At 39.7% G+C, this 12,857-nt stretch overlaps 1 long non-coding RNA gene across 1 annotated transcript; it reads left to right on the top strand.

Moving 5' to 3' along the window:
• Window positions 1-5,439: 5,439 nt before the first annotated feature.
• On the top strand, window positions 5,440-6,560 carry LOC119778823. The gene is made up of 5 exons (XR_005280138.1): window positions 5,440-5,616; window positions 5,715-5,778; window positions 5,983-6,036; window positions 6,247-6,273; window positions 6,379-6,560. It is a non-coding gene; the product is annotated as an uncharacterized LOC119778823 (long non-coding RNA).
• The last annotated feature ends 6,297 nt before the right edge of the window (window positions 6,561-12,857 follow it).

The raw sequence follows: 12,857 nt of genomic DNA, 5'->3' as shown, positions 1-12,857 counted from the left end.
TTTGTTTCGAGTAAATTCTAGATACTACCCACTCAGGACACTTGGAATACATTGGACGAGCAGTATGGAGGAATATTGAAACGTTTTTTGTGTACTTTTATGGACCTTTCTGCCTCGGGCGCCATAGACCTCCATTATTTGAATGTCAGCAGACAGCAAGAAGCCTCCCAGATCTCCAGATGCATTTGAGATATCAAAAAAGTACTCCAGAGTGTTGTTCAGCATGGGGGTGAGTAGAAAATGAAGGCTAATCATGTTTTGGGTGTACTATTCCTTTAAGTGAAGCAGCATCTAGTTGTTATTATCTGAAGCTCAACCTTCAACACAAAGAAAAGAAAATCCTAAAACTGATTGGAGATTAAAATGTTAGGATTTAAAAGGAAGCTTTCCCACATGATGACACATTTCCTTTTATCTCAGTGAAGAATGGACTCATTTCAGCAGTAAATGTCGTTTCCATTGATACGCTGCATGGAATCTGTGGGGAAATACGGATCTGATCCATCAGCTGTCTCAGGTCTAGAGTACATCGTAGGAACACTTCAGCTGTGAGGAACAGGATCTAGAGCCCCAGGATGATGCAGCTGATGCTCATCTAGAGTTTCTCCCAGCAGATGTTTTCCTCTCAGCGGGCTGCTGAACTGTCGTCCTGTAGCAGGTCTACTATCTCTGGTTCCTCACAGCTCTTTGGTCTGATGATGATGGACAGGTTGGGGTCTAAGTGGACAGATGTCTGTTGGGTTTTAATCCAGAGAAATGTGAGTTTAAAAGATTAAAAGGAAATAATCAACACAGAGACAGGGTTTTTGACGTCAGCCTCTACAGAAGCGGAGAAAAGGTGTTGGCTCAGAAACCAGCACCTTCTCACACAGATCCCTTCATAGCAAAGCCTTTTATTAACAGTTTACAACATCATAGATGGGCCTTAGGCCCTGTCCACACGAAGTCAAAACGAAAACGAAACGCTGATATTTTCCAAAACGTTTGCCGTAAAGACGGAGACGTAAAATAAATGTGATCGTCCACACGAATGCATGAAAACGCTGCAAAATGTATGCCAGGCCTGTAAGTGGCGCTGTGGTGCCAAAGCAAAAATAGGCGACGAAATGTTGGGTATGCGCACTACAACAACCAAACCGGAAAACCCCTAGAAAAAGAACCAAATAGAAAAGATGGCGGCAAGTACGACTGGGCGAACATCTACAAGTCTTGGTTGGACAGATGATGAAGTGGAACTGCTGCTTCGAGTTACACTTGATTATAAAGTCAAAAGACTACAAGAAAGTGTCGATTGGGAGACGTGTCAGTCAAAATACAGCGATATGTCGGCTTTCCAGGAGCAATATCCACGTGACTCTACAGACCGTGACTTTCCTCATGACTCCACAGCAATTACAAAAGCACAACTGACCGCAAAGATTAAAAAATATCAGGGGAAAATACAGAGCAGCGGTGGACAGTGGACGAAAGAGTGGCTTTGGGCGTGTGGTGCTCTTGTTTTTTGAACTCTGTGAGGAGATCTGGGGTGGATCGCCTGCTACGAGCTCGATTGAATCTGGAGTCGAGACGACGGACCTGGACGAGACTTCCACGCAGATGTCGGAGACTTCGGATCAGCCCGCTGACTCGCCGCAATCTGCAGTCTCAGCCGAAAGTGTGCTGCCTTCTCTAGTAATCAAGCAGCGCAGACAGATACTGCAGGTAGGTTTCATCAACGCCCTACATGTACTTATTAGAGTACTGTATTTTCACGACTAAAAGGCGCATATAAACGTCTTTTTTTCCCCTCAAAATGTGCGGCGCGCCCTTTGGTGTGGTGCGCCCTATTAGAAATTTAATACAAAAGTAACCCTGAGAGTCAGATGTTAAGTTTTATTCCCAGATATAACCAAACTTTGACAAACATATAGCAAAATAAGTAAAAAAAAACTAACAATTAAAAGTCATAAGTAAGAAGCAGCTACAGTGTAAAACCCCAGATGCCGTATTGTAAAATTCACCCACAGCCCTAAAAAATGGACTATAATACTTATACTGGGAAAAAAAAACTGTGAACGCTTTATCAGAATCAGTGCATAGTTATTAATGATTGCTATAGTTTACAAAGCAAAGTTAAATACCAAATAGACCTCTGTAAAAGAAAAAAAAACACTGACAGACACTATATAGAATAAATATGATGGGTTTAGTTATAAATTTTGTATGGATACCGGCACATTATGGAATTAAAGGAAATGAACAAGTAGATAAGGCAGCAAAAGAAGCTGCTAAAAATGTGTCAGTGGATTTATTTGTTAATTTTAGCAAATCTGAAGTTAAAATGTTAATTAAACAGAAAATAAAGGATAAATGGCAAAACGAATGGGAGAAAGGAAATAAAGGACGTTGGTTTTATAAAATTCAAAAGAAAATTGGAGAAATGAGAAGAACAGAAAGAACAAGAAGAGAAGAAACAATGGGAAATGTGAATATTGTGGGGTAGATGAAACAGTTGAGTATGTGATGTTATACTGTAACAAATATGAGGAGGAGAGAAAGCAATTCATTCAAAATTTGAGTAAAGTAAAAGTTAAATTAGATTAATTTCAATTATTCAGAAGTTATTCAGATAGTAATATTTACAGTATAGTATTTCGATATCTAAAAATAACACATTTATATAATAGAATTTAATTCCTGAGAGTCATTCTGGTCCACACTCCATTCCAGTAGATGGCGGAAATGCATCTATCTGTTGTTTGCCAACCGCCAAAAATATCAAAGAAGAAGAAGAGGGAGCGGTGTCTAAGGGGAAGGAGAGGAGAAGGACCTCGCTGCAGCCTTGGATATCCATAATAAAGGCTAGATGTCTTACGGCGGAGTCTCAAACGGCATCACCGGGCGGCCATCTTACCACAGGCAGGCTTTCTGGTGTGCTCTGTGGTACTTAATGTAAGGTGAGTGATCAGCACGAACACAAATACTCTTATCTCATTGAATTCTTGACGGATTTACAAACAGTTTGGTTTATATATATATATATACAATATATATATATATATATATATATATATATATGTATATATATATATATATATATATATATGTATATATATATATATATATATATATGTATATATATATTATTTATATTATACATATATATATTATTTATATTATATATATATATATATATTTTATATGTATACAATATATATATATATTATATATATATATTATTTATATTATATATATATATATATTATTTATATTATATATATATATATTTTATATGTATACAATATATATATATATTTTATATGTATACAATATATATATATATATATATTATATATATATATATATATATATATATATTATATATACAATGTATATATATATATATATTTCTGGGACCACATATATATGGGTGCCATTCTGTACACTGAGTTTTAATAGCATATATTGATTTAACATAAATACCTTGTGCATGTGTATATTTATTGCACCTGTATGTTCTATTCAATGTTCTTTTCATATGAAATTCCATGGTTATAATTATTCCATGGTTATAATTAACCATGGAATTTCATATGAAAAGAACATTGAATAGAACCTACAGGTGCAATAAATATACACATGCACAAGGTATTTATGTTAAATCAATATATGCTGTTAAAACTCAGTGTACTGAATGGCAACATGATATATAGATATATCTATAGATATCTATATATATATAAATATATATATATAAATATGTGTATATATATATATAAAAATATGTATATATATATAGGCCTATAAATATGTATATATACATATATATATATATATATATATATATATATATATATATCTATATATATATATATATATATATATATATATATATATATATAAACACTTTTATTTGGGTGTGATTAATTATTTCACAGTCCTAATTTATTTATATTTACATACATACTTTTATAATATGAATATTATTGTTATAATAAAATATGGAATACTGACAGAAAAGGCTTATTGTGTGGCAACCTCTTGGTGTAGAAGCATAATCCAGGTTTCAAATTAAAGGTAACACTTTGAAGTTTCATGTAGACTATTCGGATTATATATCAGGGGTAATTACACAAAAGTTCCTATTTTTAAACCGTTATAAAAGTGACATTTATTTGCTATTAAAATTGGTACAATAGTCCCCTTCACAAGTATATATAGATGTAGCATGTTGAAATCCCCACCTACACTACTGTGATGGTATACACATGGAAGACAGAGATTTAAAAAATGACCCAAAAAACATAGCTTGGCTAATGCCCTTTGAAAAGGACGGTTTTATTGAGCTTCTGTGTAATGTACAAGAGAGCGTTGTCCACAAGGCCATCAAAGCGGACAGGAAGGTAGCTGTGGTCATGTACTAGTGCAGGAATGTCAGCAAACGGGGATGGAAGATCTTCTCCTCCTGCTTACACATTATATAACCTGCAGAAACAAAAACAAAAGTGACCAACAACAATTCACAGTATATAAGATTGGTATATCAATATGTGATTAAATTTCAATGATACACATGCCCTTTGAAGATGAGCTGGAAAGTTGAAAATGTTTGGCCATCTTTAAGTTGTCCAAATGAAACTAATACAAACTTATAAAAGCTTTGAGTCAACAACAGTCTTGTAATACTATTATGTCATAGCAAAAGTCTGGCATCTTCCTTTTAATAAACCCAGCAAATTCCTGTAACATAATGTAAGATGTGTTGACAGACCAAATCGATTGGAAATCATGTTAAATTCTGCCTCTTCCACTGATGTAAAGTTGCTTGTTAACGTTAGCAGCTAGCTAAACAGTAACGTTAGCTGCTAACTTACTAACGTTAGGTCTCCCTTCGCAGCTTCTTGTTATTAGCAAGCTAACGTTAGGCTAATAATGAAAATACAACAACACTCAGATTATTGTTATTAGCCAACTAATAACTACAACCACATCCACAAAGATTGTAATTTACACCAAAGATTAATTGTCATACAATCGTTATTGGTGTCAGTAAAACCTATATAATTGACTAATAATCTCAGCCTTGATAACTTGCGCAAGTAGCCATGATGCACAACTATGCTGCGCGATTAAGTCATTTTTCGACAAGAAAATCTGCAATTTCGACATGTTCAAGCATCTAGAATTATAGCCACGTTCATAATGTTTGTAAGAAACCAAACTGTTTGTAAATCCGTCAAGAATTCAGTGAGGTAAGAGTATTTGTGTTCGTGCTGATCACTCACCTTACATTAGGTACCACAGAGCACAACAGAAAGCCTGCCTGAGGCAAGATGGCCGCCGGTGATGACGTTTGAGACTCCGCCGTAAGACATCTAGCCTTTATTATGGATATCTATGGCTGCAGCAAACAGAAAGGGGCGGGGACAGACCTTTCCGTCAGTCCCATACCTTATTTGGAAATGAGACTATTGCATTCCGGAAATGAAGGGGGCGCTATTTTCATAATCACTAGTATAAATGCCTTAAAGACGCGGGGTTAAGAGGAAAGGAAGAAGAAAGAAAGAAGTTTGAAAAGTTTTTGCACTGGTGTTCGGCACACGATCCATAATGCAAAACCCACAAAATCAACAAAAGGTAATTTTACCTTCTTAAAATTTTTTTCACATAGTAAATTAATACACTTTTCTAGATTCAGTTTTTTAAGAAAACCTTCAATTTGTCCTTTTTAAAAGGTCCAGAGAAGAACTACAAAAGGAGAGAAAGCGGAAAAAAGTTGATGAGAGGGCAAAAAGTGAGGTAAGCTGTAGCTAAAATTCATCACTTTGTTGTTTTAAGTCATGGAATTTGTATTATGTCCATTCACAGTGTACTTTTGTTCTATGCTTATTTTTTTAAGTCTGAAAGAAAATCAGGATAGAAGAATTAAAAGGGTTGAATCAGTTTTGATGTTATTTGGACTTGCATTCATCTTTCACTTAGAACATATCTGTATTTTTACAGACTCTGTGTGCTGATGACCACACCTATGCCAAAGGAGCCGAGGCACAAATTGAGGTTCATTTTTTAAATTTACACATAACTAGTAATTTTGATTTGTGTATCTTTATGTGCAAATGAGACTAAAACCCTAAATTATTTTTTTATTTTTATTTTTTTATTAAAATTCATTATTTGGACAACTTTTTTTATATCATTAGAGATGAAAGGATAAGATACTGAGAGATATAAAGTATTAATTATTGTTTAATGCTCTTCACCATGCAGGTAGAAAGGATACCGCCAATCTTACAGGTAAGATTCATTCATAATCATATGTATCATCCATTCTTCCTGTATGACAGTCTTCCAATGCACCTGTTTTTTATTTTGTTTGTTTTTTTATTTTTTTATTGTCAGATGCAGAGGAGAGGAGAGTACCCTCGTTACTACTGTGATGGCATACCTGGACTTTGCCCTGAGTGCCAACATTGAATTCAAAGAAAATATAAGTTGCTTTCCACAATCTGTCACATATTGTTAGTTTTTTTTTGTGACATGCCATTTGAAATCGTTTCTGATAAAGAATATTTACCTTTTGACTTGTGCAGTCCTCCTTTTTCATAATGTGTTCTTTCAATATTATTTAAATTTTTGAAAGTTCCTTTTGTTGTAGCTCAGTTGATTTACATAATTTAGTTTTCATAGAAATGGTGTCGTTTCCACAAAGTTACATTGTGGCTGTAATTTGTTGGAGAGACAGTAGAATCAATAAAGTAGTAAATATATTGTAACAGCGTTGTTTAACAATTGGAAAATCTTGTTGGAAAATTTTAAATGCAAGCAAAGCTAATAACTTGCAATATACAATGTTTCCTATACAATTTTGAACAATGACTGGAATCAATACAAATTTTCTTTACAAACCTGACATACAGACAAGTTGTTTATGTTTTAACAGTTAGAATCAACTTGTTTTATGTAATAAAAAATAAGTTGCAGAAACATATTGTTCAGATACAAACATAAGATTAAACGAGCAAAGCGAAGGTGTAATCAGGGTGGAGGTGATGGAAGCTCAGGTGAGGAGCAGTTGCACACATCAAGCTGGACTTTATGAAGGGTGAAGGACTTGAGACCGGCGCCGTTAGGCTGGGAGGGAGGCACCTGAGCAGGTGATTGGCTGAGCAGGTGAGATGAAGACAGACTTTATTCAAAAATGTTTTCATGTAGAAAAAAGATAATTCTCTGGTGGTTACCAGTACAGTGTCTACTGCCAGGATCAGAAAGTTGAAGATTATTGTCAAATGAACTTTCTAAAACCTACTTTCTGTGCGAGTCTTTCCAGGTTGAAGCTACATTTAAGGTTTTAATTAATCACTTTGGGTTTTGCTACAATTGGATATTCATGTTTTTGGAGTGCAGTTTATGAATTTATTGCAATTAATAAAATTAATATGGTATTTCTAAATGGAATAGTGGGACACCAGTCAGTTTACTAGTTGAGCTGGAGTCCTTATAGGAGACATTATGGTCAATAATGATAATAATTGAGCCAGGTCACCTGCAACCAAGTATAGTCTATTTACCGAATGGCACTTGTTAAAAGTTCAAAAGTCCTTTGGTTTGTTTGTAAATTATATTCACAATGAGAATAATAAGAAAAAATATTTGGCAAATAAACAACAAAAGTGCACCGTGAATGTCGTGTACTTCTTACACTAAATAAAATAAACGGTGAGGCTTATTTCTGGTGAGGCACTTTGCATGTAACTTTTATTGCAGCTCGCCAACAACAACACTGGGCACCAGCCCAAACATATCGAACACTGAGTGATGCGCTTCTCATAGGGTAAACCAATCGATCACAGATGATCCAATCTAACGATATACTACATCCTCCCTTTTTAAGCACGAGAATCATATTTAACTTCACTGTAACTCTAGATCTTTAAAGTAACATTGTAAGAAGAAGTAACATTTGAATTAACCGTTGTAATCGACAGCCTTACACTGTAAAAACAACTTTTAAATCACATTCATACATATCCTTTTTTTTTTTTTTTTTTTCATTTTTTTTTTTCCCGTGTGCCTTTTGTCTCTCTTGTTTTCAGCTCAGTCACACTGTGGAACAAAGAATATGTAAGTAACCAAAATTAGCCCATCAAACAGGACCAAGAAAAATGTAAACAAAGTCCGACCATGACTTATCTGCAGGCAGGACTTAAGTATTATTTCAACTCATAGTCCCTGAACCTTGAAGGAATCTTCACGAGCCTCCCACTCCTTGTTCTGTAGGTGGTCGGAGCTGGAGTGGGACTGGATGGTTCACAGGCTGGTGAGCATTGGTCTCGCTGGGCCTGTGATGCACTGTCCTCTCTCTGTGAAGCGATGGGGTGATCTAGAAGTTCATCATTGTCCTCTCGATGAAGACTGGGGTGGATTCTCCTTAGATGACGTCGATTTCTTCGGAACGTGACACCACTGGGTGTCTGGACGTTGTATGCACGTGGCTCCTCTCTTTTGCTCAGGACCGTTGCTGGTTCCCAACCACGACGTGTTGACATGTGCACTGTGGTACCAGGAGCATACTCTGGCAGTGGCTTTGTGTTGTGGTTGTAGTAGTGCACTTGCCTGGCTTGTAGGTGTTTCAGCCGCGAGTGGAACCCGCGGGGCACAGCTGGTTGCAGAACAGCTGTGGACGTCGGCAGGGTGCTCCGCAGTACTCTTCCCATCAGGACCTGTGCTGGTGAAAACTCTGTGCCAGTCACTGGAGTGTTGCGCAGAGACAGGAGAGCTAGGTGCGGGTCTGTGCCGGCTTGTGTCGCCTTTTTAAGTGCCTGTTTTACAGTCTTTACCATTCTCTCTGCTAAGCCGTTTGACTGTGGATACCCAGGGCTGGAGTGGACAAGTTTTATGCCCCATGACGACGTAAACTGTCGCATTTCAGAACTGGCGAATGGGACGTGATCGCTCACCAGCTCTTTTGGGATCCCATGTCTTGCGAATATGGTCTTCATTTGGCGTATGACTGTGTGGGCAGTTTTGTCAGGTATGTGGAGCACTTCTGGGTATTTTGACATGTAATCCACCATCAGGAGATATGACTGTCCGTGTAGCTCAAAAATGTCTGCACCAAGCTTCAGCCATGGCAGTTCAGGTACCTCGTGTGGAATCAGGGGTTCTTTGTGATTCTGTGGCTGGAGCTGTTGGCATGGGCGGCATTTCTCCACCAGGTTTTCGATGTCGTGTTTCATGCCTGGCCAGTACATCACCTTTCTTGCTTGTGCTTTTGTCCGCTGTATCCCCTGATGTGCGAGGTGCAGTCTGTCAAGCATCAGCTGCTTCACACTCTGTGGGATCACAATCCTGTCACCAGTCATCAGGATGCCATCCCTGATGCTGATGTTGTGTCTCATTGACCAGTATTGGTGTAGACTGGTGGGAACACTGCGCCGTTGTCGTGGCCAGCCTCTCTTGTGTAACTCTATCACTTGTTGCAGTGTGCTGTCTGTCGCCGTGGCCCCTTTGAGCTTTGATAGCATGTCTGCGTCGAGTGCGTCTGTGGCCTCCATTGCATGCACTACTCTCTCCTCAAACAGATCCTCTTTCACGTCGTCCTTGCTGTCACTGACAACAGCACGGGACAAGGTATCAGCAACATGCATGTCCTTGCCGGCTGTGTGGATGATTTTCAGGTCATAGCGTTGGAGCTGCAGTAGCATGCGCTGGAGTCGTGCAGGTGCTTTGCTCAGATGTTTTTTGAAAATGACTTCTAGGGGCTTATGGTCAGATTGTACAGTCACTGTGTTGCCATACACATACTGGTGAAAACGTTTGGTGGCGAAAGCTATTGCCAGCAGTTCTTTCTCTATCTGAGCATAATTCTTCTCAGAGTCTGTGAGTGCTCGTGATGCGTATGACAGTGGCCTACCTTCCTGCAGCAGACAGGCACCGAGTCCGTCTTTCGATGCGTCGCACTGTATGACGAGTGGCTTGCTCCGGTCATAGAACTGGAGTACTGGGGCTTGCATGAGGGCGGTCTTAAGCTTGTCCACTGCAGCAGTGTGTTGGTTGCCCCAGTGCCACGCAGCGTCCTTTCGAAGCAGCTCTCTGAGCGGGCTTGTGATCGTGGCTTCATTTGGGATGTATTGGCAGAGGTACCTTGTCATTCCCAGCAGTCTCTGATGGCGAATACCTTGGACTCGTCCGGCTTCACTCCCTTCGAGGTGACTACATGGCCCATATATTTGACTGAGTCCACTTTGTATTGAACTTTCTCCTTGTTGAATTTGATGTTGTTTTTTAGTGCAGTGTCCATTACTTTCTGCAGAATAGCATCATGCTCCTCCTCAGATGCAGCGGCGATGATCATGTCGTCTGCAATGATGTGCACACCTTCTATGCTGCCGAATGTGTCACAGTTCTTTTGTTGAAAGACCTCACTGGCGGACTTTATGCCAAAAGGAAGTCTCTTAAAGCGAAACCTGCCCCACGGCGTGCTGAATGTGCAGAGCATCGAGGAGGGCTGGTCCAGCTTCACTTGCCAGTATCCGTCCTTTTCATCTAGAATGGAGAAGATGGTTTTTCCTGACAGGCGGTGGAGTACTTCTTCTGGGGTTGGTATTGAGAAGTGTTGTCTCTTAATCGCCTCATTAAGGTCACGAGGGTCCAAACACACCCTGAGCGACCCGTTTTTTTTTTCTGTGATGACAAGGCTATTTACCCACTCTGTAGGCTCCGTCACTGGTGCGATGACATCTCTTTCGACGAGGTCTCCTAGTGTGGTTTTTAGCCGGTCCATGACAGCGATGGGGATTTTCCTACAGCCGTGCACAACTGGGGTCACATGTGGGTCTGTGTGGATGTGATGCACCCCTGGAAACTGTCCCAGCCCACTGAAGACAGAGGGGTAGGCGTCCACTAGCTCCTCTTTTGTGGCTGGTGTTTTGACCGCGATGGTTTGCATTCTTTTCACCAGCTGCAGCTGTTCACATGCATCTCGGCCCAGGATCGGAGTGGAGGAGTGCTTAGTGACGAAGAACAGAAGATCTGACATCGTCCTGCCCACATCACAGATAAGTCTCACGGTGCCCTCTGGCTTCAGACGTGTTCCTCCATAGGCAACTAGAGCGATGCGTGTGGGTTGCAGCTGATGAGGACCCGGAATCTTCTGCAACATGCTCAGAGGAAGCACATTCGCATCTGCCCCAGTGTCCAATTTAAACTCAACCTCTGTGTTTTTGATGTTGGCTGTTGTGTACCACGAATTATCCTGCTGAGTGCGTTTGGGTTCAACACAGGACATTGTTGATATAAACAGTGACTCCACCTCAAGCTCGTGCACGCCCCGGGCAGTAGCTCCTCTGTCTTTTATTGATGCACACATCTTTGCATAGTGGTTCTTCTTATTGCAGTTGTGGCAGATCACACCGAACGCTGGACACTGACGAGGTTTATGCACCCCGCCGCATTTTCTGCATGTGTTGACATTTCTGTTTGCTGCCTGTGTCTTTCTCTCATGTGGTCGTGACATTTTTTTCATGGAAACTCTCCCCTTCTCGTAGCTGGGAGACACCTTGTGGAGAGCTTCCACGGACGCCTCAGGCTGAGCTGATCTCATAGCTCGCATCTGTAATTTAGTGACTTCAGCTGCTCTACAGATGTCGACAGCTTTATCCAGAGTTAAGTCCGTTTCTCGCAGTAATCGCTCTTTCACGCGAGCGTCTGGGACAGAAAAGACGAGCTTATCCCTGAGCATGTCATTCTCTGTTAGTCCAAACTCACAGTTCTTACATTTTTGACGAAGTTCAGTCATGAACTGATCTACATTGGCTCCCTCAGACATGGGGAGCGACCAGAATTGGTGACGCTCGAACACAATGTTTTTTTTCGGGATGCAGTACTTTCTGAACGCATCCAAGACGTCCTTCATTGTTAGCTCACCAGGCTGTCCATCCTCACCCGGTTCCACAAACACATCCAGGGTGTTGTATATTTCTAGCGCTTCCTCGCCGACCGTGTGCAGCATGATAGCCATCTTCACCGGTTCAGCTTTCGTGTTTGCTCCCGTAGCCGTCATGTACAGCTGAAAACGTTGCTCCCATCGGCGCCAATTCTCACTGATGTTGCCGGTTAGCACTAGCGGGGCTGGAGGCTTGAACTGATCCATTGTAGCTTAGCTCTGGCTAACGCTAACGTTCGGTCACTCGGACGTTTAACTAAACTTTTTTTTCCACAGCGGAGGATTTAACGAAAACTATTGTAGTCTCGTGGCTCATGTGGAGTAAGAAAAGACCTCTTCTGACACCATGTCGTGTACTTCTTACACTAAATAAAATAAACGGTGAGGCTTATTTCTGGTGAGGCACTTTGCATGTAACTTTTATTGCAGCTCGCCAACAACAACACTGGGCACCAGCCCAAACATATCGAACACTGAGTGATGCGCTTCTCATAGGGTAAACCAATCGATCACAGATGATCCAATCTAACGATATACTACAGTGAATGGACGTACTAAGTTGGCCAAAATTGTCGACTAAATGTTTTACAGACCAAACCTCTTTTCCATCTAGTTCTTATTAAATAAGCCAAAGGCTATTATATTTTAGATTTTAACTTATTTATTTTAAGAGTACCGTTCACAACATCAAAATATATTATTTGAACTTCAGCACCAGCATGTATTTGTTTATATCTGTTTTCTTAATCAGCGATGGACTGGGATCTGTCAGCAGCCTTCATGACCCCACTTGAGGATAATTCATAAAAATTAATGGATGGATAAATGTGCTCTTAATGTAATGTACATTTGTCTCCAAAATATTGATTTTATTTTATTTTTTATGACTTTTGTTAGACATATATAGGGTGTAAGGATAGATAAATACATCTCC

This window comes from Cyprinodon tularosa, unplaced genomic scaffold, assembly GCF_016077235.1.
Source record: "Cyprinodon tularosa strain WSP-4 unplaced genomic scaffold, ASM1607723v1 ctg1395, whole genome shotgun sequence".
Taxonomy (NCBI): domain Eukaryota; kingdom Metazoa; phylum Chordata; class Actinopteri; order Cyprinodontiformes; family Cyprinodontidae; genus Cyprinodon; species Cyprinodon tularosa.
This window is presented reverse-complemented; position numbering and strand designations above follow the sequence as displayed.